The 21468-nt window shown below is 45.5% G+C and overlaps 1 protein-coding gene and 1 long non-coding RNA gene across 2 annotated transcripts in view; one reads left to right on the forward strand and one right to left on the reverse strand.

Moving 5' to 3' along the window:
- LOC135378261 (uncharacterized) overlaps positions 1 to 8810 on the forward strand; it is a 74414-nt gene extending 65604 nt beyond the window's left edge. Inside the window, exon 3 of the long non-coding RNA XR_010418317.1 lies at positions 8388 to 8810. This is a non-coding gene — a long non-coding RNA (uncharacterized LOC135378261). The remainder of the gene's footprint in view (positions 1 to 8387) is intronic.
- LOC135378260 (hemicentin-2-like) overlaps positions 1 to 21468 on the reverse strand; it is a 470289-nt gene that overhangs the window by 105987 nt on the left and 342834 nt on the right. The window lies entirely within an intron of this gene.

Here is a 21468-nt window from a genome sequence, read left to right on the forward strand (position 1 = left end):
TGTTTTTCTGGCTACGCTACTCTGCACAAAAAAAAAAGGGGGAAAAAGTAACAAAGTAAAATATACCAAGCTAAGGCACAAACTTTAGAACTTTCCCACAGCTGCAGAGAACAAAGGAAACCTGTTGATCCCAGTTACACTTACGGAAGAAGATTCCAATCTCGCACGGTAACTTTTGCGGTATAAACGCTTCAGATTCAAACTTTGAAAATAAATCGTCTCTGATTGGTGGACAGGCACAGCAGCCCCAGAGCAGCGAAGGCCCGCAAGGTGTGGTTCTTTTCGTGGGCCTGGGACGAGAGTACCGACAGAGCTCGCTAATGAAAGAGCTCGCCGTTGTCGGTCTCACAGCGGTGGGCAGCGTCACGACTAACCCTCTGGTGGAATGTTCATCCTGGGCCGACTTCTAAGGGAACTGTGCCGACATATGTCCGGCAACGTCTGAGGAAAACCCAGGAAAAAGCCCACACAGCACAGCCGACACCAGGATTCGAAACCTATCATCCCTCTATCAAACCCTCTATCATGTATTAAAATTTCACGCGCCTATCTTAATTTGTGCGGAAGCTATCGTTCGAAATCTGGACGCGGTTGGCATTTTACAGCGTCAGTTACGAAGGCACGACCGGATTGGCCGATAGACATCGTATGACAGTGAACCATTTCAATCATGCTGGATGCCATGATTGAAATGGTTCATCTTGAATCAGATGATTTAAAGAACGCGGTAATGTATTACCTAAACTTTGCATACTTGTGCGAAACCTGGAAACATGCCAAGTTCAAAATGCCTACTATTTATTTATTTATTTATTCAAGATACCCCAAAGGTCAAGAGACATTACGTGGGAGGGTGGAATAACATAAACAACTGGTGTACACATCACGCACACACTTAACATAAAGAACACCAAATACAATATTTGGAACCAAGAAAAGTGCATGAAATTGCGCAGCAAAAAGAAAACATCTCCAAAAGTACACATCAATGTGAAAACAATATATAGAAAAGAAAAAAATATTTCCAAAAACACATCAATATGATAACAATATAGATATGGAAATTAATCGATGCCGATGAAGTTAAATATGCGATCACGGAACGATGAATGATCAGTTGCAAGCTAATTCTGGGGGAAGACCGTTCCAATCGATAGATGTCCTGCAGAAGACATGTTTGTCCGATAATCCAAGCGTTGTACTTTAAATTGATGGTCAAACTGTGTCGCTCGAGTTATAGGAGAACTACCACTGGGGAACATTATGAATAAACCCTTGAAAGAGTGATATCCTCGCAAGCAAGCCGTTTATCGAGGTCAGGAAGCTCAAGTTCTTGTTTAATTGCGGAAACTGAAGACGAACATGAGAAAATACCAACTATAAACCTCGCGGCTCTGCTTTGAACAGCCTCAGTATTAGCGGAAAAGTAAAGTTCAGGTGGGTCCCACAAGGCTGAGGCATATTCTAATTTTGGAGGGACTAGGGACGTGTACACTAACTTTTTTACGTGCTGTGGGGCCATTTTAAGGTTACGTGTGATATATCCGAGAGAACGGTTAGCGTTGCTTATGATGTACTCGATATGTTGGTTCCACGTTAGGTCATCCGAGAGATACACGACGAGATATCTGTATGTCTCAACCTTAGTGAGAATAGTATTGCTGAGAGAGTAGTGGAAGGTGGGAATATGCTTAAAATCGCGATGCAGGAAAGACATAGAACTACACTTGTTAAGGTTAAGTGGCATTTTCCAGGTGACACACCACGAATGAATTAACGATATGTCACGCTGCAAAGTAAACTGATCATAAGTCGAAGAATTTTTGCGATAAATAATGCAGCCCGCGGCGAACAGTCGCACTGTGGAGGTAAGATTGTTAGGAAGGTCATTCATATAAATCAGGAAGAGAAGAGGACCTAGCACCGAGCCCTGTGGGATACCAGAAGCAACAGGAACACGACCAGAAAGAAATTCATTACATGAAACAAGCTGTGAACGGTAGGAAATAGACTCACAATACCCAGTTGTACACGGAGAGGTTCAAGTTCAGTGTTGATAATTTCAGAAGAAGATAGTTATGAGGAACCTGATCAAAAGATTTTCGGAAATCTAGAAAAAAGGTGTCTGCGAAGAAGAATCTGAATTTAGAAAGAAGTCATGAAGAAAGCATGCAAGTTCGGTTTCGCATGAATGGTATTTGCGATATCGATGCTGGAGTGCGTAAAAGAAACCATTCCCGTCGAAGAATTTCATGATATGCGAGAAAATAACATGTTCGAAGATTTTACAACAAACGACGACCGGAGTTAGGTAGTCGGTAGCTGCGTGGCTATTCCCAGATTTAAAGACTGGAACGATCTTTCCTACTTTCCAGTCCACAGGCAACGGAGACTGTTGGAGTGATTGAGCGAAAGTATAAGCCAATATGATACTAGATAAAACTTTAGTCATGATTAGCAATTTAGAGTTCATACCGTCCGACCTGAAGACTCCGTATGATGTAATCAGCAATTTAGCCATCTTAGGCAACTGTACAGGAGGTAAATACGATGATAAAAGTCTGTGCCTGTGACCGAAAAAAACGAAGAAAAATATCAAGAAAACACCGAAGCAGTATCTGTAATTGAGACGGTTTTCCATTACTGTCCTAGGAATATAATGTAGGAATATATTTATCCGCCAAATCACTGGGCGTGTTACGGAACGGACAGTTCTCCTCTACTGATCGGTGCTGGAAATCTAAAACAAACTCATCATGAAAACAGCGAAGACCGTTATTGATTGCATCAATGTTTGCACGCTTATAATCTCTAATAGTTTTGTTTATGTAGTTGTGATTGGAATACCGGTTTGACTTTACTCAAAAGTGTATGACCTCGTGGTCGCTCAGACCATCAAAGATTCATAAGGAGGTAACATCGTCGGAGTGTGATGTCAGAACTATAGGTCGAGTACGGTCTCAGTTGAAGCAATAGACCTGGTTGGCTTATCTACTAGTTGAAATAGGTTAAATGTCAAACGTACTAGGATAGGTATGCGAATTCAATCGTAGACCCGCTAAGGCACTGAGGTTAGCGACATTTATTGCAGTCTCGTTTTTATACCGTTCAGGTAACCGTATGTCATATAAATTAAAGATGCCTATAATGTTAAACTTCTGCAGTAACTCTGTTGTACAATGCACATGGTTCCGATTTAACTATACCATGTATAACCTTTTTTTCTAACGTGTGGATTTTGTCCTTTTTGCCGGAGGTACTTGTGCCCCAGACTAAGTGGGCGTAATTCAAATGCGATAAAAACAGACAGTTGTATAACAAAAGCTTAACCTTAATTGGGAGCAGGTAACGATTACGGGAAATAATTCCTGTAATCCGAGAAAGCTTCATAACTAGAGCTTTTTTGTGGTCATCCCATCTCAAGTGGCTAGTGAAAACAACTCCCAGGACTTCAACGCTGTCTACAACTTGTACCTTATGCAAACCTAGCAGTAGATCAACAGGTGTCGAAACTATTTTTTTTTTTCGAAACATAATAGCTTTTGTCTTGCTAGCGTTGATTTTTAGCTTATTATCTTGTGCCCCACGATGGATTTTACCTAATGCTATGTTAGTGTATTCAATCGTGTTTTCAACGATATACTAGACGAAACCAATAGCGTAAGATCGTCCGCATACGAGATATATTATGCATCTGCCGGTATATTAACAAGATCATTTACATATAAGCTAAGAAGTAGAGGCCCGAGAATACTGCATTGGGAGACACTAGCTATTATTGATCTAACCGGCGAATTTTAACTGTTAACCTCGACGTACTGGAGGCGATGTGCTAAGTATGATCAATGTAAGTAAAGTTCGAATTCGACCACGAAAACCATACTTATATAATTTCGCTAGAAGGCGATGATGATCGATACAGTCAAAGGTGTGTGTAAAGTCGATTAATACTACAAGGACAACGCTTCGTTGCTCAAAGCAACGTATAACACATATATTCGTTTTGATGAAGCAATGCCAACTCAGTAGACTTTATGTTTTCTGGACTTCGATCCTTATTGTGAAGAGGCTCATTATTTCATTCCCCACATCATCACCAGCGATGGACTAGAGTATCGCCCCTAACGATCAAACTCCTCATTCCTCATCTTAAAAATAAAGTTGTTGTTTCTATGTTCTCTGAAGCCAAACTTCCCACTGGAAATTATGTTATGTGTGTCACAGAAAGAAGACATTCGAGCATAAATAATATTCTCAATCCATTTAGAGAAGACACGTAAAACAGAGACCGGTCTATAATTTGCTACACAGTGTTTATCACCCTTCTTGAACAACGCTGCAACTTTTGCAATCTGCATGCGCACAGGAAAAACACCCGACTGAAGACACAGGTTGGATATATGTGTAAGGACAGAAGCTAAAATATCAATTGTATACTTGAGTGGTCGGATCTGCAAACCATCTGTATGCGACTGTAACCAACATATGCGACTTTAGATCATCTAGCTAAGACAAGAGACAGAAGACAAGACAAGAGCGTGTGGCTTAAAGGTCCGCGCGGTGCGCCTGCCAGAAATAACTGAGGCAAGCACTTTTATTCTATCGTGTTCTATATAAGGTGCCACCAAGGGCGCTACGTGGCTCCCCCTCTACGTTGTCGTAGGACATATATAGACGGTCGATTTCCAGGATGACCAGGTGACTCGCTTTCTTGATTATAGCGGATGAGGGGAAAGGGTGTGTGGACCAAGGAGAGTGGGAAAGGAGAGGCATGATAAGACGTACGCCGGCTTGACGCGGTCGAGCGATAGTGTGTCCTGCTTGCCGTTGATCTCAACGCCAAACATCTTCGATGTTCGAGATAGCACTGAATACAGACCTGTGTATTGGAGTGTTCCGTGTGGTTTTACAAGGTCCGTCCTGTCGAATACACGGGTTGAGTTGCTTATCTCTCGACTAATGAAGACTGTACAGCTCCCGTCAACCTTAATAATAGCACTGGAAAAAATTCGGTCTCGTTTCCGAGCGCGATAACATCCACCCTGGGGGAATGTTAAATGAACAAAATCCTTGCATTAAACTAACAGAATAATGTTGTTCAACTAAGATTTCCTTATGGCCCCAAGGGTTTCTGTAATCGCGCTGGGGAACGGGACCATATTTTTCTGGTGCTATTATTAAGGTTGACTGGAGCTGTACATACCGTCGGTGTGCCAGGCTGGGATGACGTTGTGAAAGAAGTGTCGCAGGGCTTGTATATGTAGTCGGTGGGCGCTTGATGGGATGAGAAATTTCCCCGAAGGCCTAGCGGTGACCCATACACAATTTCTGCTGGGGCGCATTCAGGATGTTCTTTGAGCTGACCTTATCCCTAATATCGCAAAGGGAAGGTGTCGAGCCCAGTGCACAGGGTTGGCCTGAGCTATAAGAACTCGATTTTCAGCTCTCGATGCAGCCGTCCGACTAGCCCATTCGCTGTTGGGTGGTAGGGTTTTGCTGTGTGCCGGGTTCTGAGGAGGTTGGTTAGGGCCGTGAAAAGGGTACTCTGGAACTGCCGACCTCTGTCCGTTGCATTGGTTTTCGGACACCGGAATCTGGCTACCCATGTGTTGACAAACGCTTCTGCGAAGGTTTTGATGGAAATTGGCCCCTCGTGTATAGATCCACACAAGCGGTAATGTACTTGAAACTGATGGCGGAGTGGTCCGATGAGGTGTGCGCGGGTATATAATTCTCAACCCACACCCGCACCGCACCCGCAGACACGATCTCCGAATCCGCACTCACGGGCAGTGCGGGTATATCCGCAGACCCGAAATGCCGGGGCGTGCAGCCGAGTTGCACATGTTAGAGTACTGCAGCGCAATGAAGAAAAACCCGAAAGCGTTTGTGGACGTTTCATCGCACTTTATACGTTTGGTACACTACACTCATGATACATAAGCTGTAATAAAGTTGTTGTTGTATGATACATAACTGTTGAAAGAATGGCCATCAAATTATTATAAAACGCACTGGAAGTCCGGTCTTTTGCGCGTTTATTTCGCGAAAAAACATTGTCATCGATGTCGCCCTTGCAGATTATTCATGTTGCGTCCTGACTCCGGGTCACCAAGTTCGTATAGAGCGTCTAGCTAAGACATCAAACAGAGCACGAGTCCTATAACAAACAAGTGTGAGTTGAGAAAATTGAACTGCGTCTCTAGACCGAGAGATGTGAAATTAAACATACGTGGCTCGCGTAAGGTAGTGTACGCAAGATTAGATTTGAACGGCAAGTAGAGACTGTCACAGTAAACAACTGCGGCAAGTCCCCATGTCTGAGTGAGCAATGTATTTCTAACTTGCGAACATGGCATTGTAGTCGCGCGGATTTCATACTTGTCGATTTTTTCTTTCGACAGCCGTTGCTATGGACTTCACTCACAGAATCTCAGAGCGCGGTAGTATACCACGCCTTGCGCTTTTACTAGCTTACAAGGGTGCATGGAAGTACACAGCAATCGATATCCGTTTGAAACAGGAGTACGCGAAATGATATCACTTGTCCCTGTGAGATACTTCAAGAAAGTGGAACTCCGTTCGCCTTTGAGTGCCGTCCAAGTGAGGATAAATAACAGCGGTGGATCACTTGTGTAAACAGGACAGACAGAAAATCGTCAACCGCGATTGCAAAGAGGATAGAGGATAGAGTGCAAAGAGGATAGCTTCGTCATGGGAAAGCCTTAGCCTGGACGAGAGAAAGGACGAATGGTACAGAGTCAACTCCCTTTGTCTCCAGCGTTGGTGTCTTTAGCCCCCCCTTGTGAAAAATCCTATGGTCATATTATAGCATTTCTATAGAGAAAAGTCTAAAGGGGCTATAGACAACAAATAGACGGCACATAGACGCTGTTTGGACACAGTACTTTCCTTCCTTTTTCCTCCGTTTAGCTATTTGGTACGGACATTCTATAGCATTTGGGCTATTGGAAAGCAAAAGATAATCTGTCGTTGGACATGCTATAGACTTTATAAAGGTCACCTTCTGGGGCTTCCGCCCATTGCAGTTGAAATGCTCCTTCTCTTTGAATTCTTACGGTGGCCTGCATGCATTTGTTTTCGCATGTTCTCTTCCCCCCCCCCCCCAAAACGCGCCCTGTCGTAGATAACACACTGACCAAGTCAGACATGTGAAACGCCAGAAAATTTATTGTTCCTCATACATAATTTTTTCTCCTACACTTCGGGAGCCTTCTGGACAGTGCTTCGTTCTCGTCTTCTAGCTCAGCTGCTCGTTTCACGTTCTTGTCACATGTAGTGCCAGTGGGCTCTTGTGTTGCTGTGACCTGCGTTCAAAAAATGTTACCAGAAGAACCTGTTTAAGAATATCTGGGTACTCAATATCCCAGATTGACGCCGCTCATAGCCACAGTTGCTTCGCGGCGCTAACACGCAATCAAAAAAAGAAAAAAAAACAATATCCCAGACTGTCCCTCTCTGACGGCGATGCTATCCCGCACATTTATCGCATAGCCATGCACCATGTCACAATCACTTTCCAATCTAAACAAATCCAAACAAAATCCAAAACAAATAAAAGTATAAAAAGGGGCAAAGCTAGAGCTGTTAGAGCTCCGGCATTGCCGCTCTATTAAGCCTATCTATCGTTAAATGTAAGCATGGCCAACGGTGAGCCCTTCACTCTTCCGTACGGCAGTTCGAATGAGTTCTTTCCCGGTTACGATTGATTAATGAACGAGTGCATTCAACAAACTCTCCGATTCCAGTTACGTATTGCATTCCTAAATTTGGTACTGGGATGGTTTCCCATGGACGCTCGGTTATTGGAGCATTCCGTCGGCAAATCCCGTTTTCACGCAAGCCACGCGTGTAGCCATTTTGATCATCCAAACTGTGATGGCAAACAATGAGAGAATAAATTAATCACGATCATGGGGTACTTACGTAGTTTCCACATAGGTCGGCAACGATTTCGAGCGCCTTGAGGATTCCTAACCTATTTTTTTTCAAGGCTGCAGCATCCCCTGTACCAATAGAAGAGATTATGAACCGCATGCATGCAGCAGAGAACACCTTCCTAAAAATGCTACTCGTAAAATGTACGGGCACACACGGCGCCAAGAGCTTCAGATAAGCAAGTAACTTACCAGCTGCTACGATAAAACCTTCGGACGGTTCAGCGACCAGATCCCATTTCACGGGGAGCTTCGTTCCACCACACGCGCACCGTGCAAACCAATGTCCACATCAAATATTTGATCCACCGGGTAGACATACAAAGCGTTCATATGGGGCCACATCACTAAAACGTGCATTTTCTGCAAGGCAAATCTGTGATTTTTGAAATGTGATGTGAGCATGCTTTCGTTTGTCCCATCCTACAGTTGGCGATACAAGGCAAATCTGTGAAGGAACACGGCAAGACAGACCTCTTCACGCTTCCACACCTACGACAAATGGCGAAATAGGTCACTTTGTCCCTTTGTCAATGGTGCCTTTCCCCTGAATGGGAGGCTAACCAGTCCCGTCGACTCATTGGATGACCCCGTTGACCCACATTGGGGATAACCACGACTGATACACGTGGCCCTCGCCTGAGGTGCCAAGCAGTGTTGTATGAATACCTGCAGTTTTCCAGTGGGTTGTACTGATCTACAGAACTTTTCTGAAATCTAGATTTTTTAATCTCTTGGCCAATTCTGCGTGTCAACCGCTTTTGCATGTAATTGTGTATGTAATGACCTCAGTGTTCGTTTGACCTTTTATTTCCTTTTCTCTCTTTTTCTTTTTTTTTTGTGCAGTAACACAGGTGCATTAAATTGTTCTGTAATGGATTGTCATAGTTTTCGTCATTGCGAGAACACAACACATTTTTCGTGATGTGATCTGCACTCATCATTTTATACATGTGGGAGTCACACATCCATGTATATATAAACACAAATTAAAAATTATGATCAAGCTTCTGAAAATGTGCTGTATATGTAGAAACAGAAGAGACTGAAATAGCATGACAGCACGATGCTGTCTTTGCTTCACTAAGTTTTCGAATCTGGGGTAGCCGGCCCTCGTGATGAGGGCTACAATCCCCATTTTTTTCAATCAATCATCAAGTTTTCGAATGAACTGTCTTTTGTATTTCTATTTCCTATTGTCTATTAAATGTGGAGAAAAAGAATTTTCAAAGAACGTCTATAGACTTCCTTTGGAAGAGTGCTTTGGACATGCGGGAAAAAAGGTGTCCAAAGCACGTCTTTAGACGTTATTTGTACAATTGTCTATAGAAAGGCAAGGGAAAAAGAAAAGCCAAAGGGGCCAAACAACGTCCAAACAGAGTCAATAGACAGGCCAAATTTATTTTCACGAGGGCCCGTTCCTACTCTTGGGCATAGGTGGGGAGTAACGCGTTACAAAGTAGTGCGTTACCGGTAACGCGTTACATTCGAGTAGTGAAATATGGTAACGCATTACATTTGGGAGAAAAGTAATCAGTAACGTAACGTCATTACATTTTTAATAACTAACGCGTAACGGCGTTATGCGTTACTGCATGTTCGGGAACAATGCTTCATCGTCTAAACTTGAAGTCTTGAGCGAGGACCGTGCCTGCAGAATCCGGGAAAATCGCCGATTTTTTCTATTCATCTTCAACAATGACAAGAAGGTCACACCGGCACCCACGAAGAACGCAAAAGAAGGGTTATTGACCTGCCCTGGTTGAGATGTCACCTTTGTTTACCACCTCTGTTTTTCACTCCCGCTGGTATTTTTGGGGAGCATGGGGCAAAAGCAACAGAAAAATAGCGTCTACCCTCTGAACAAGTAACAAAGTACCAAGGGATTGGTTGTTTGGATTTGTACTGTGTGAGATAAAAGGTCACCGTCTCTATCAACCTTGACAAGGAGCACTCACTGGTCCTTAGGCGTCATTAAAAGGAGCGAAGCTCACAGATGAAAATTGCGAACATCAACTACTTCTGCGTTGCAATAAATCGTACATGTAAGTTTTGTTCATGCGTGACACTTGTTTGTGCCCAACGTTGCTTGTATTGATTTACGGAATGCACTTATGTGACTCAACCAAAAATGGTACATCTTGACAACTGGTGAAGTAATGCAAAAGTAACGGCATTACTTATGAGAAGTAACGGCGTTAGTAACGCGTTACCTACTACCGCAACAGTAACGAATAACGTAACGCGTTACTTTTTGAAAAAGTAGTGAGTAACAGTAGTGCACTACAAAATAAAAGTAACTTCCCCACCTATGCTCTTGGGCCTCATGCACTGTTGTTGCTTTGCAAGATTGACCAGGGAACAGCGCAACTCCGATAACAACATTGCTTCTCCAGTCTCCAACTACACGGCGCTCTACTACTTCCGCCGCGCCTCCACCTCCAGGTTCCCCAGAGCTCAAAGTTAAACAACTACTCTCAGCTTCGTTAGTCGTCATCAACGTCAAATTTTCTTAGCGAACGTTGTGCTTTGTCGCCCAAGCACTGGCTTTCCCATCCGGTAACTTATCGCCCATCTTGCCCGCGTTCATGCCATTTTCTGTGTATTCCGTACGAACATCTTGTATTATTAGTGTTGTGCATGAGTGCTAGGGTGCCGCGTTTTCGGCTTTTATTTCTGGGCACATTCGACGTTTTTTACCCGGCATTTATATGCTTTGTCAAATTCGGATATTTTCCGCATTTTAAAACGCTTGCGCCAAAAATAGACGTCGAAAAATCGGCCGCTATAATCAGTAGGCGGAAGGACTATGGAGGGAGAGCAGCTTGGTAGGAGGACATCGAGAAAGCAAAGAATCCCCTTTCCTTCGTTAGAAGGTACCACGTGTAATTGAACCCTTTTCACCCACTGATCAGAGTGTTACAGAAGAAGGTTTTTTCCTGGACTAGACGCTAGCAGCTGTATTTCCCGCATTCCACCTGGAAACCAGGCGAAGGAAAAACGAAAATATGCCCCGGAGGAAGAAAAGTGCAATCAGATACCGGCATGTTCGACATTTTTCGGCAAATGCCGGAAGCGCGGAACCCTATGCACGACATATCGCACGAAGAAAAAATAACCGTAATTAAAGAATGCAGTGCGCGAGCCTTCCAGTACAGCAACGCATGGTTTACCAAGTAAGGTAACATGCCATGTCCCTAATGTAAAGCTTCGAAACCGTACCCTTTAAGCCCATGTCGTGTGGGAGAACACGACAGCGGAGTGATTTGCGCGTTATTACTAGGGCAGAGCAGTTCATGAATGCGCATAATCGCCTAGCATGGCTGGAACACTGACGCTTGGGTTGCAAACGCTTCGCTTGGCTCTGACGTGTAGCGCGGGGTGAGGTGGGACAGCACATAGGGAAGTGAATTTACATATCCCAAGGCCAATAATAGCAGAGAGCTCAACACTCAAGCTTCCCACGAGAATACTGGGTTGGGAGCGAAACTTTATGCGAAGCGAAGAAAGTACAGGCGGATAATGATAATGAGGGCGCGCGCATTGCGTTATGCGAAAACAAAATTTTTGGTTCTTGCCAGTTCCCGTTGTGAGCTTCTAGTTGAAACTTTCGACCAACTTTCTGTGACGACAATTCTCCTTACATTGTGAAATACAGTGGAGACGAAAAAAGCAGTAGTTGCACAATCTGAAATGAAAACAATAAGAAGGCGTGTAAAAAAATGCGAATGGGTTAAACAAAGGGCCCAACACACTTAAGCAAGAAGCCACTACCCAAAAAGTTGATAATTCAAGTCATGAACGCATCTTCACTTTGCGTCTTGCGTCTCTTGCAAAACTTGCAGCAACATCTTGCGTTTCGTCTACGAAGACAGGGATTAGTAAGGGCGGCCAATACTGGCGTCCGCGCTGTATCCAACAAGAGGCACTTTTAAAGTGAGGGTATGTGCGAAAATGTCACGAAAAATGTTAAATGTTATGAAGTTTGGTCTTACTTCTTCCAGGAGAGATCACGTGTATAATAATTCGTAGCTTTACGTCGCGCGACAACCATAATCATGTGCGACTCCAGAGTGGTCGGTCTGTGGATTAATTTTGCCCACCTGAGGGACACAAGACTGACAAGGTTGGCCGCATCCCGGCAGCAAAAATGTAAATGGGTGATTCCCTTTGCGCGTGGTAAAAAAGTTACTACCACCGCTAAACTGTAAAAAGTCCCCGTGTTCTGACGGCCCATAGTGTATCATCTACCCCTCATTGCGCCACGTAGGTTGCAGGTAGCCTGCGTTCAAGGTTAAATCATGTGTCAGTGATCCAAAACTCGTTTGAGAAAGCTGCCGTTGTTCAGATGGAATTGATTCGAGAGCGGCGAAGGGACCGAAATCCACACATATTCTGTGTGGATCGGGGTGTGATGGCTCCGAGGTCACTGATTTCTGTGGACACTAACGGAGACGTCAAGACTGCAGTTTTTATGCAGTATTTTCACCTCTACGGTGCACGTTGTACATCGAACTTTTTTTTTAAGTTTCGCTTACTTTCGTCGGTGGGCGTTATGCATCGATACAAGCAAGACGACGGAAAATTACGACACTTCAGCAAATTACCCAATACAGGTTGAGTTCCTTGTCAGGGCTCAGAAGTAACTACAGCCAAGTGGCTAGTTATCAAAAGCGGTAACTTTGTCCTCTAACGCGTTACCCCCATTCATCATCATTAATCTGAATCATCATCTGTTCTTGTTGTTGCGTTAACCCGAAACACTTAAGAGGGATACTGTTTTGTTATGGGGCGACCTCGGCCGGATTCGAGGACGTCAGCGCCTTCGTGGCAGGGCACAACTTGCTTGAACACGCCGCCTTCCGCGAAGGACGTTGAACACGATGTGCCGTCTGCTGATTGATAGTAACATAAAAAGCAGTCTGAACGTTTAAGGCAAACACAACATTTAAGCCTCACCAACGCCAAAGCAACTACCTGAAAGTCAGCGTTTTCTGATCTCTTAAAGAAGCACGATGTCGGAGTAGTGTAATGGTAGCATAATCTGGTCGGTAGTTAGAGAGGTCTGGGTTCGTGTTCCGCTGGCCACTGGCAGCCGTTGACTTTTCGTGAACTTCCGTGAACTGCTGCCTTTCAGACCTGCGCTGGCTTACACACGATGGTGGATCAAATATAAACGAGACTTTTGTTGTAGAGCACGTTCTATCAATTGGCGCGCGCTGCCGCATTGTGCACGTGCTAGGTAGGTGGGTCAGTAGTTACGTGAGAAGCCGACCGGTGTCGTTACATTTCCTCAGTAGTCCGTCATACGATGACTGAGAAAGAGGTACACCCGTCGATTGTGCAATGTATTATTATAAAGTCTCTTGCTCGTGAGGGTGTAAAACCGACAGAAATTCTGCACAGATTGACGGCACAGTTCGAGAATCAAACACTTGTCAAGGCCGCGTGTCTTTGCCTGGCATAAGGAGTTTGTGGAAGGCCGTGACGAGGTTGAAAACGAAAGCCCCTGTCAAAGCCAAGACTCGGCTGTCAGCTGGCAAGGTGCTTGCAACTGTTTTTTGGGACCAGCGTGGCATTTTGCACATTGATTTCTTGCACGATCGTCGCACCATCAACGCTTCATATTACTGTGACCTTTGAGTGAGGTTAAACGTGCTTATCGCAGCGAAACGCGTGAGCAACCAACACGTAAAGCGATTCTCCTCCATGACAACGCCCACACTGCAGCCGTCGCATGTGCAAAATTAGGGGAAATGGGCTGGACGCCACTGGAACACCCTCCCTATAGCCCTGACGTACCGCCTTGTAACTTTCACCTGTTTGGGCCACTCAAAGAAGCACTGGGAGGACAACGATTCGACGACGACGACGCAGTGGAGGAGTTTGTGCGCAACTGGCTGCTGACATAACCCACTTCTTTTTATGAAGAGGGGATAAAAAAAGCTACCGACCAACAGGGAAAAATGCATTGTTACATCCGGAGATAATGTAGAAAAATAATGCGCACTTCATTTATTTCTAACTACAAATAAAAAATATAAAATGAAAGTTTATATTTGATCCACCCTCGTATTAAACAAACGAGTTTTAAAGATTCGCACTCCCTCGGCAGCGATAGTAACATCATGATGACGTAAGCCAGGCGCACGAATGGGAGCACAGCGGAGGCGATTGTTGTGATACTCAAGTGCAAAGTCATCGGTCAATACGCCGACTTCCGCTTGCCAGTGCGAGTTCTGATGGGACCATGTCGCGTGGAACACTGTGTTAATGTCCTGGCTGCACCAACACGTCCGACGCTAACCCAGAAGTAACATTCCACAAGCCGATCACAAACATCGCAGACCCTCCGCCGCTCACCTGCAGACGTCATCCCACCCGCCGGGCGGTTGCCAAACGTCTTCCGGCCATTCCCTGATTGGACTTGTCCGCGTCAAAAGGCGGTCACTGATTGGCCTGGGGAGGTGCCCCGGACTCAAATACGATACCCCACTGCGCAATAGTCGTGACGTTGCCCGCCTGAGCGTGGCCGACTACGGCAAGCAGTTCCATCACCATCCCCACCATTGATTGGCCTTATCCGAGTGACGTTTTCTCCTATTTCCAGAGAGGGCATTCCGGCGTACTCTCAAATACGTCGTCTGCTCTTGCCATGCATTACATCAAATAGCACAGGAACTTACTCCACTTATCCGCGTCGCATTTTAGGCGTTATTGTCGGTCATGAACGAGGAGTAAACAGCACTATAGATTCGGAATCGATCGGGACGGATGCCGCTTGCTTGTAAAACCCAACAGTGCTACGGTCTCCGCAGTGCAATTTTTGAGGCACACGAGCCACGCGTTGGAAATTTCAGAATAAAGCCAATCCACAACGGCCCGGACTACGGTCAATCTGTGCAGCGATCAATGCATGACAGAGTAGGCTGAGGGCGTGCTGCGTACGGTCAAGCCGCGTCGACCACAGACGGCCTCCTCCAGTCTATCTGGATGCGGGCTTTACGAACTTCCTTCCGCTCATTGGAACGCAGATTACCGGGGCATTAGGCGAAAGGATTAGTTGCAGCTGCAGGATTAATGGTGCGAAGCTGACAAATCCCTCCCATAGTGGCGTCTGTGTGCAGAACACGGAAACGGTCATTTGCGTTGTGGGATCCCAACTCAAAATTTATGTCATTGACCTGCGGAGGGAGAAAGGACGACTTCGTGAAATATAGCTCTAGTTTGGGAACGGGATTTCAAGAGCATCTAGATAATTGAATGGAACTGTAGTAAAGGGGGGCAGGTTTGTCGTATCTCGCGGTGTCTTAATGTCATCCATTAACGGAAAGCTTAATAGTAGAGCGTAATGAGATGATCAACAAAGGCAGGTTTCTGACAGGAAGCCACTCGTAATGAAATGCAGGAGAGAAAGAGGCAGATAGCCAACAGGAGAGGACGTTTTGGTGCGTGTGGCTTCACCGAAGCTTCAAAAGTGTGTTAAAGAAATGAGTGCATTTAAAATTTATTTTCGCAAAACATTCTAATCGCGCTACGTGTGACGGAGATGACAGGGACAACACGCTGTTGAATCATAGAAGGGTAGAAAATCCAGCGAAGCTGTAAGGAGATGTAAAGGGAAGTACCTCAGTACAAGAGCCGCCGATATTTCGAACAGAGACTGTCCTTCTTCTGGGCGAAGACGACAACCAGAAGACGACGCCTAGAAGAACAGTCTCTGTTCGAAATATCGGCGGCTCTCGTCCTGAGGCACATCCCTTCACGCTGCTGAAGCAGTGTGGCATAGTATCATCACCCTCTAAAAATTAGTACCATGCTCGCGGAGAGGGGGGGAATCTATACATTTTGGCAGGAAAAATCAGGCAGAAAAGACGGCTTGCTATTCCTTGCTCGCGGAGTCAAAATACCGTGAGGGGCATTGTGCAGCTTGGCCCAAAAGCGCGACGTTTGACCTATGGTGCGAGTATGTCTATCGTGCTGTTAAGTGTAGCATTTTGTTAGGTCCTCTCACCACTGGGTACAACGTACAATTAATGCACAACTCTATCTATGTGTAATTTGTATGCTTGCCATCCGTTGTCACTGTGGTACTCGACTGTGCTGCCGATCTCCAAGAAGCACACGTTAGTTTTGAATAAGGAGAAGCTGCAGCCTAGAATACTTCTGCCGGACATGATGATCTCGAATATGGGCGCGTAGCGGTGTATAGGTTCGAGCTGTGTTTATAAATGTACGCAGCAATAAAATTTACGTGCCTGTCATGTGAATAGTGAATATCGAAGTTGTCAATAGCGAACTTGCGACCAGAGCAGCTGAGAGGTAGTGAAGTACGTAGTAGTTTTTCTGTTTTGTTGTTGTTGTTGTTTGTTTCGTTTTTTTTTTGGGGGGGGGGAGAACTTATGTACTTATGTTATGAGCAGCAGAACACGTCAGGTGGCAAGTTCAATTTCTCCTCTCTTGTTTTCTTACAAACAAACAAACAAACTTGCCCGCCTGGATATTCCCTCCAGGGTTTCTTCGGGCGCTTTTAGACAACAGTACCCTAACGAAGCTGAACTGAGACGTAGGAACCCTCCAGCACATTAGTGTTGGCTACTGACACTAATACGATATGGCGGCATGGACTCGAGCACAATGCCGGAGTAACGGTACGCAAAAAGCACTTACTGACAGGGAAAACGGCTTAGCGTTTACGCACTAAAAAATTGCTGAATCCTTTTGAACAAAAGTTCATTTACCGCCCAGCTATGAATGGTAAGATCGCCACATAATCGCTCTTATCGTATGCAGTCCAATCGTGCAGCTTCATCGCGAGACATTACCCTCATAGTACCGGTCCACAGGGCTGTTGCATCAAAGTTTGCGGAGCGTCATTTCGGGCTCAAGCGGCCACGGATCCAAACAGTAGGGAGTTTGATCAGCGGGTTCTGCATGGTCTTTCGAGCAGTATGCGTCAAAGAGAGCTACAAAACCTGCAGGAAATCCACAGAAAAAGCGGTCCATCTTGCCAAGTGAGAACAACCCGAGACCATGTATTTGAAAGCAGGGTGTCGAACCGCAAAAAATACGGGTTCGGTTCGAGTTCGGGTTCGCATTGCTTGGATTTCGTTCCGGTTCGGGCAAGGCAAAAATCGAACCGGTTCGCAAACCGGTTCGCAGCCTCGAACCGGTTCGCGAACCGGTTCAACGCTTCCATTTTATATCTCCAATAGAACTGCTTTTATCAGGATATGCGTGGCTAGCTTACGGCTGTTGTCTGCATTGACGTTTTTAGTTGTCAGGTACTCCTTGAACACTTGATGAACACTTGCAAATGAACAAGGATGAACACTTGCGAATAGCGTCCATGCTGATGGAGCGGTGTAGTCCTGATACCTTCTGTTCCCAAACCCCCTTTTTTTTTCACACGCACAATGCCAGCAAGATACACAGACGGCGGTAGTTGTCGGCGCACTGAATTCGCAGCGTGAATCGATCTGCAATTGTACTGAATCATGTCGAAAATAAGTCTTTCAGCCTTGCTCTGCCCGAGTTCACAGCAGTGTACCAGTTAATCCACAACACAAAGGCAACCTGTCACGATACAATTGCACTACCAGTAAGCAGAACTACATTTTTTTCAAAGCACGACCAATCAAACAGGCACGGTTCTGCGTGCGCCCCTTCTCCACTTCCCATGTTTCTGACTTGTTTAACTTTTACTGCTGACGTGTAAAGGGAAATTTTGGACGGTTGCTTAATCACATATTCGTCCTATATAGCTACACAACTGGCCTATACTCTATTCCTGCTTCATTCATCCGCGTGGTGCTTCCTCTCTGAAGAGCAGACGCCGAAGCGCGTGAGTGGGGCGCTTGCGGCTGCGCTCACAAGGACAATGCGCTTCAACATGTTAAAAAAGGCGCTGAGTCCTCGTTTGACTGCTAGGTGAAAATTTGCGAAATCCATGATATCGAGACCAATGTGTCCTCGTTCGGGTATTGGGAGGCACTTGAGGCTTGACTTCTTTGATGTCCGAACCGTTTTGCTGCGAACCGGTTACCCCTATTATTTTTTCCGGTTCTGCTCCGGTTCGGGTTCAACAGTGTCATGAAAATTTCGGTTCGGGTTCAGGTTCAGTTCAGGCAAAAACAACGGTTCGGGTACGGTTTTCGGTTCGGGTTCGGGTTCGGTTCGACACCCTGTTTGAAAGTGCCACGTCGTCCGCTAAACTACCACGCGTTGCATATTTTAGGGCGCTGACGTTGCTGCTCACTCGCGCCACCTGGCCCACGGAAGCAGGTCTATACGAAGATTTACAATGTCTTTCGATATGCTGTTTGCCTACATCCTCTGCCTGTTATCGTTGCTGTGCAAGCCAGCGTAGTGCAATTTTGCCACGCATCGTTCGAATTTCAGTCTTCCTGCTCATTTGCGTGTCTTGTCCGAAGCTTCCCTAGTTAACAACCAACGGCACTGCCCTCTGATCTGAAGATTTCCGCATAAAAGGCACCACTACAATGCGGTACAAAATTTTACAACCTAAAATTTTTCATGGTTACCGACAGTAGATTACATGGCGTAAGGTTCTATCTACTCTAATGTTCATGTAGAGGTCGCTTCGAACTTCTTGACTATTCAGAGCTCAATGACGACGATCCACAAATACTACAATGCAGCAAATAGCGCCCAGCTCTCATCCCGGCACAGCTATCTAGGCTACTGAATAGGCGTAATCATCGGATACGCTCTAAGAAAAAAGGGTGTGAAAAGGTGGTAACGTTATAGTTACCACCTAGGTCAACATAGCGTCTGATAAAGGGTGTAAAATGGTGGTAAAAGCAATTATCATATATCCAAATTGCTACAAAAAGCTTACGCCCCCCTCGCTCACCGAATCAGAAGGGGCAACCCCATCATTCGTGGCAGAGAGCGAGGTAGCAGGTAGAACTTTGCAACATTTTTAGGCACAACATATGCGACAACTATTATCTCCTAAAAGGTGTAACTACTCCACCCTTTTTTCTGAGAGTGTAGCACAAACCAACTGAATGTGTGTCGTATATAACTTGAAAAAGTAGGGCCTGCTTCTATGTAGGGTGGCTATCAACTCAACTCAACTCATTTTATTGCAACATAAGCTAATTCATTATAGTACATTAGTAGCCGCGAGGCAATCCTTGTGAAGCGGCCACTAATTGAAATCGCTATCGATATCCTTATACAAATCTACTACGACATATATAATGATGATACGTAACACACTTCAAACTGGATAATGATTCCCCTGAAATAGCTTCCTTCATTCGCCACCTTCGGGAAGAAACGTTACCAAAAAACAATGAAAATTGCACTCGATGGATAACTCGACCATGTCCTACATATCTCGACTCGATCGAAATGCATAATGGTTGCGAAGTTCTCCTTTATCTATTTACGTGGCATGTGAAGGAATACCTCTGTGGCGGCTCGCCAGCGCGACGATAACGCGGGCCTCTACACCTCTATCTACATCTAGGCCTCTACACCTCTATAGCAGAGCAGGAAGGAGCGAGAGCCCGGAACACTTAATCAGCATCAAGTAATAAACACAGCGGCTGTGATGACTGTTGCAAATGTGCGTAACGGATACTCTTACTATAAATTAGAACCGCACACGTAAACCATCACGTGTTTAGGTTTGTTGAAGCACACTGGAGACAAGATTGTTGTATTATGGCTCTCGGGCCATCCCCATCACATGGTGATGGAACATTCTTCCTAGCCTCCTTGTAAGCCCATTTATTACGAACAAAACGCATCGTGTGCTCGATTGCTTGTTCCTCTCGCCCGACGCCCGTTCTGATTCGGCACGCGAAATATTCTTGCCACACGGCACGCCAACATGTAATCGAGCAAAGAATACTGCACTTGAACAAAGAATGCACGGAGTCTATTGTCATTAGGGCTTCCTCTCGGCTTTACTTAAAAGAAAAGCGAAGAAGAGACGAAATATGCTGATCACAACTTGCGCTTTTCGTGACCCAACCATAATAAAAGCCCACATATGCATACGTGGAGAAAAAAAGAAAAAGAGGAAATCAGCCTAAAGCTCTTTATGCGAACCTTCTAGTTAGGTGAGCCTTTCCGAAACCCATTCCGGTGCTCTCTCTCTCTCGCGCGCGCTGTTATAAGTGGCGCCAGCTGGTGCCACTACTAAATGGCCCAATTTATAATTTAAAATTTACAAACACCACTTCCCCCCTTTCTCTCCACGCCCAGTGCCGCTCGCTGCACTTTGGGGATCTCGTTAGGCCTGGCTCGCTGCCCACTTCGGAATACCTGATGACAAAATGAATCCTCTCACACGCCCCATAACGGGCCCAAAACGCGCTGCGAATGCATTACAAGGAGGGTGGAGTCCCAAGCAGGAGTAAATTATTCCTACATTCACTTTGTGCCCCCCCCCCCCCACACACACACACTCATGGTAACTCCCCCTTGATGCTGTTCATTTTGCTGTCGCAGGGTTATGAAGGGCAGGTTCGTTGCAATAACCGGGGAGTTGAGTTGTTGAGAGAAAGCTTTTTTGAACAAGTGGACATCATAATGTTAGGTATGAACGCGTTACCCGTCAGAAGAGATTTGATCATACTTGATTCTAAAAGGCTGTGCAGTAGAGAATGAACAAGAAAAAAAAGTCTGACTGGCATCGCGAGCTCATCCAAGGCTTCCTTGCCCTCCAGTACAATCTTTGCAGCCTACGGCCAGGTTGCTCCTCCGGGATGTCTTCTTTAAACCGAGTCATTTAATTACAGTATATGGTTATATTCTTGAGCATGCATACTGAAGAAGCCCGCAGGTGGTGACGGCACGTCACAGGTTTGTCCCTGCTCACTTTAGTGACGTAGCAACAAAGTCGTCTTTGTAGTCTTAGCCTGGTACCACCATGTGATATGAGTGTATGTGTAAAGTTTGAAGTAAGAGTTTATTTGCATATCGTGACCTGCGCTGACCCAGCACGAAGGGAGCGGGTGTACGCCACTGCGACCCGATGAAAGACACACACCGCTGCATTGGCCATACCGGAGAAAGATGCTAGTTGTGTGAAGTGGCGGCTGTTGGGCCCTTCATTCATAGGTGCATTTCTTTAGCCTCAACCAATCCCATGTGCATGGTACGATGAGTGAGAGCTTAACACTTTTTGCTAGTACTCGCCTTATAGTGTCCAACGCCACCGACGCGCCACATGCAACTAATTAACGGATGAGGTCGACGTCGAAGCCCAGCATCGATTTCTAAGCCCTCCATCATCATAAGCCGCATATGTGTGTACCACAGCACATCAAGGCACGATTCTGATATTGCGAGGTGCGAGCGATCGCGTCCTAACTCTTCCTGAGAGGCTGCTATCAAGTGTTACTCGAGCCTTCGGAAGAATTACTGTGATGACTATCTTCGCTATCAAGCAGTTCCTGTTTCTACCCACGTACCGACGTTCCTATGTGCAGTCTCCTTCCTACTACACTTTAGTGGCTTTCTTACCATA

The sequence above is a fragment of the Ornithodoros turicata genome, chromosome 1 (assembly GCF_037126465.1).
Source record: "Ornithodoros turicata isolate Travis chromosome 1, ASM3712646v1, whole genome shotgun sequence".
In the NCBI taxonomy this organism is placed as follows: Eukaryota; Metazoa; Arthropoda; class Arachnida; order Ixodida; family Argasidae; genus Ornithodoros; species Ornithodoros turicata.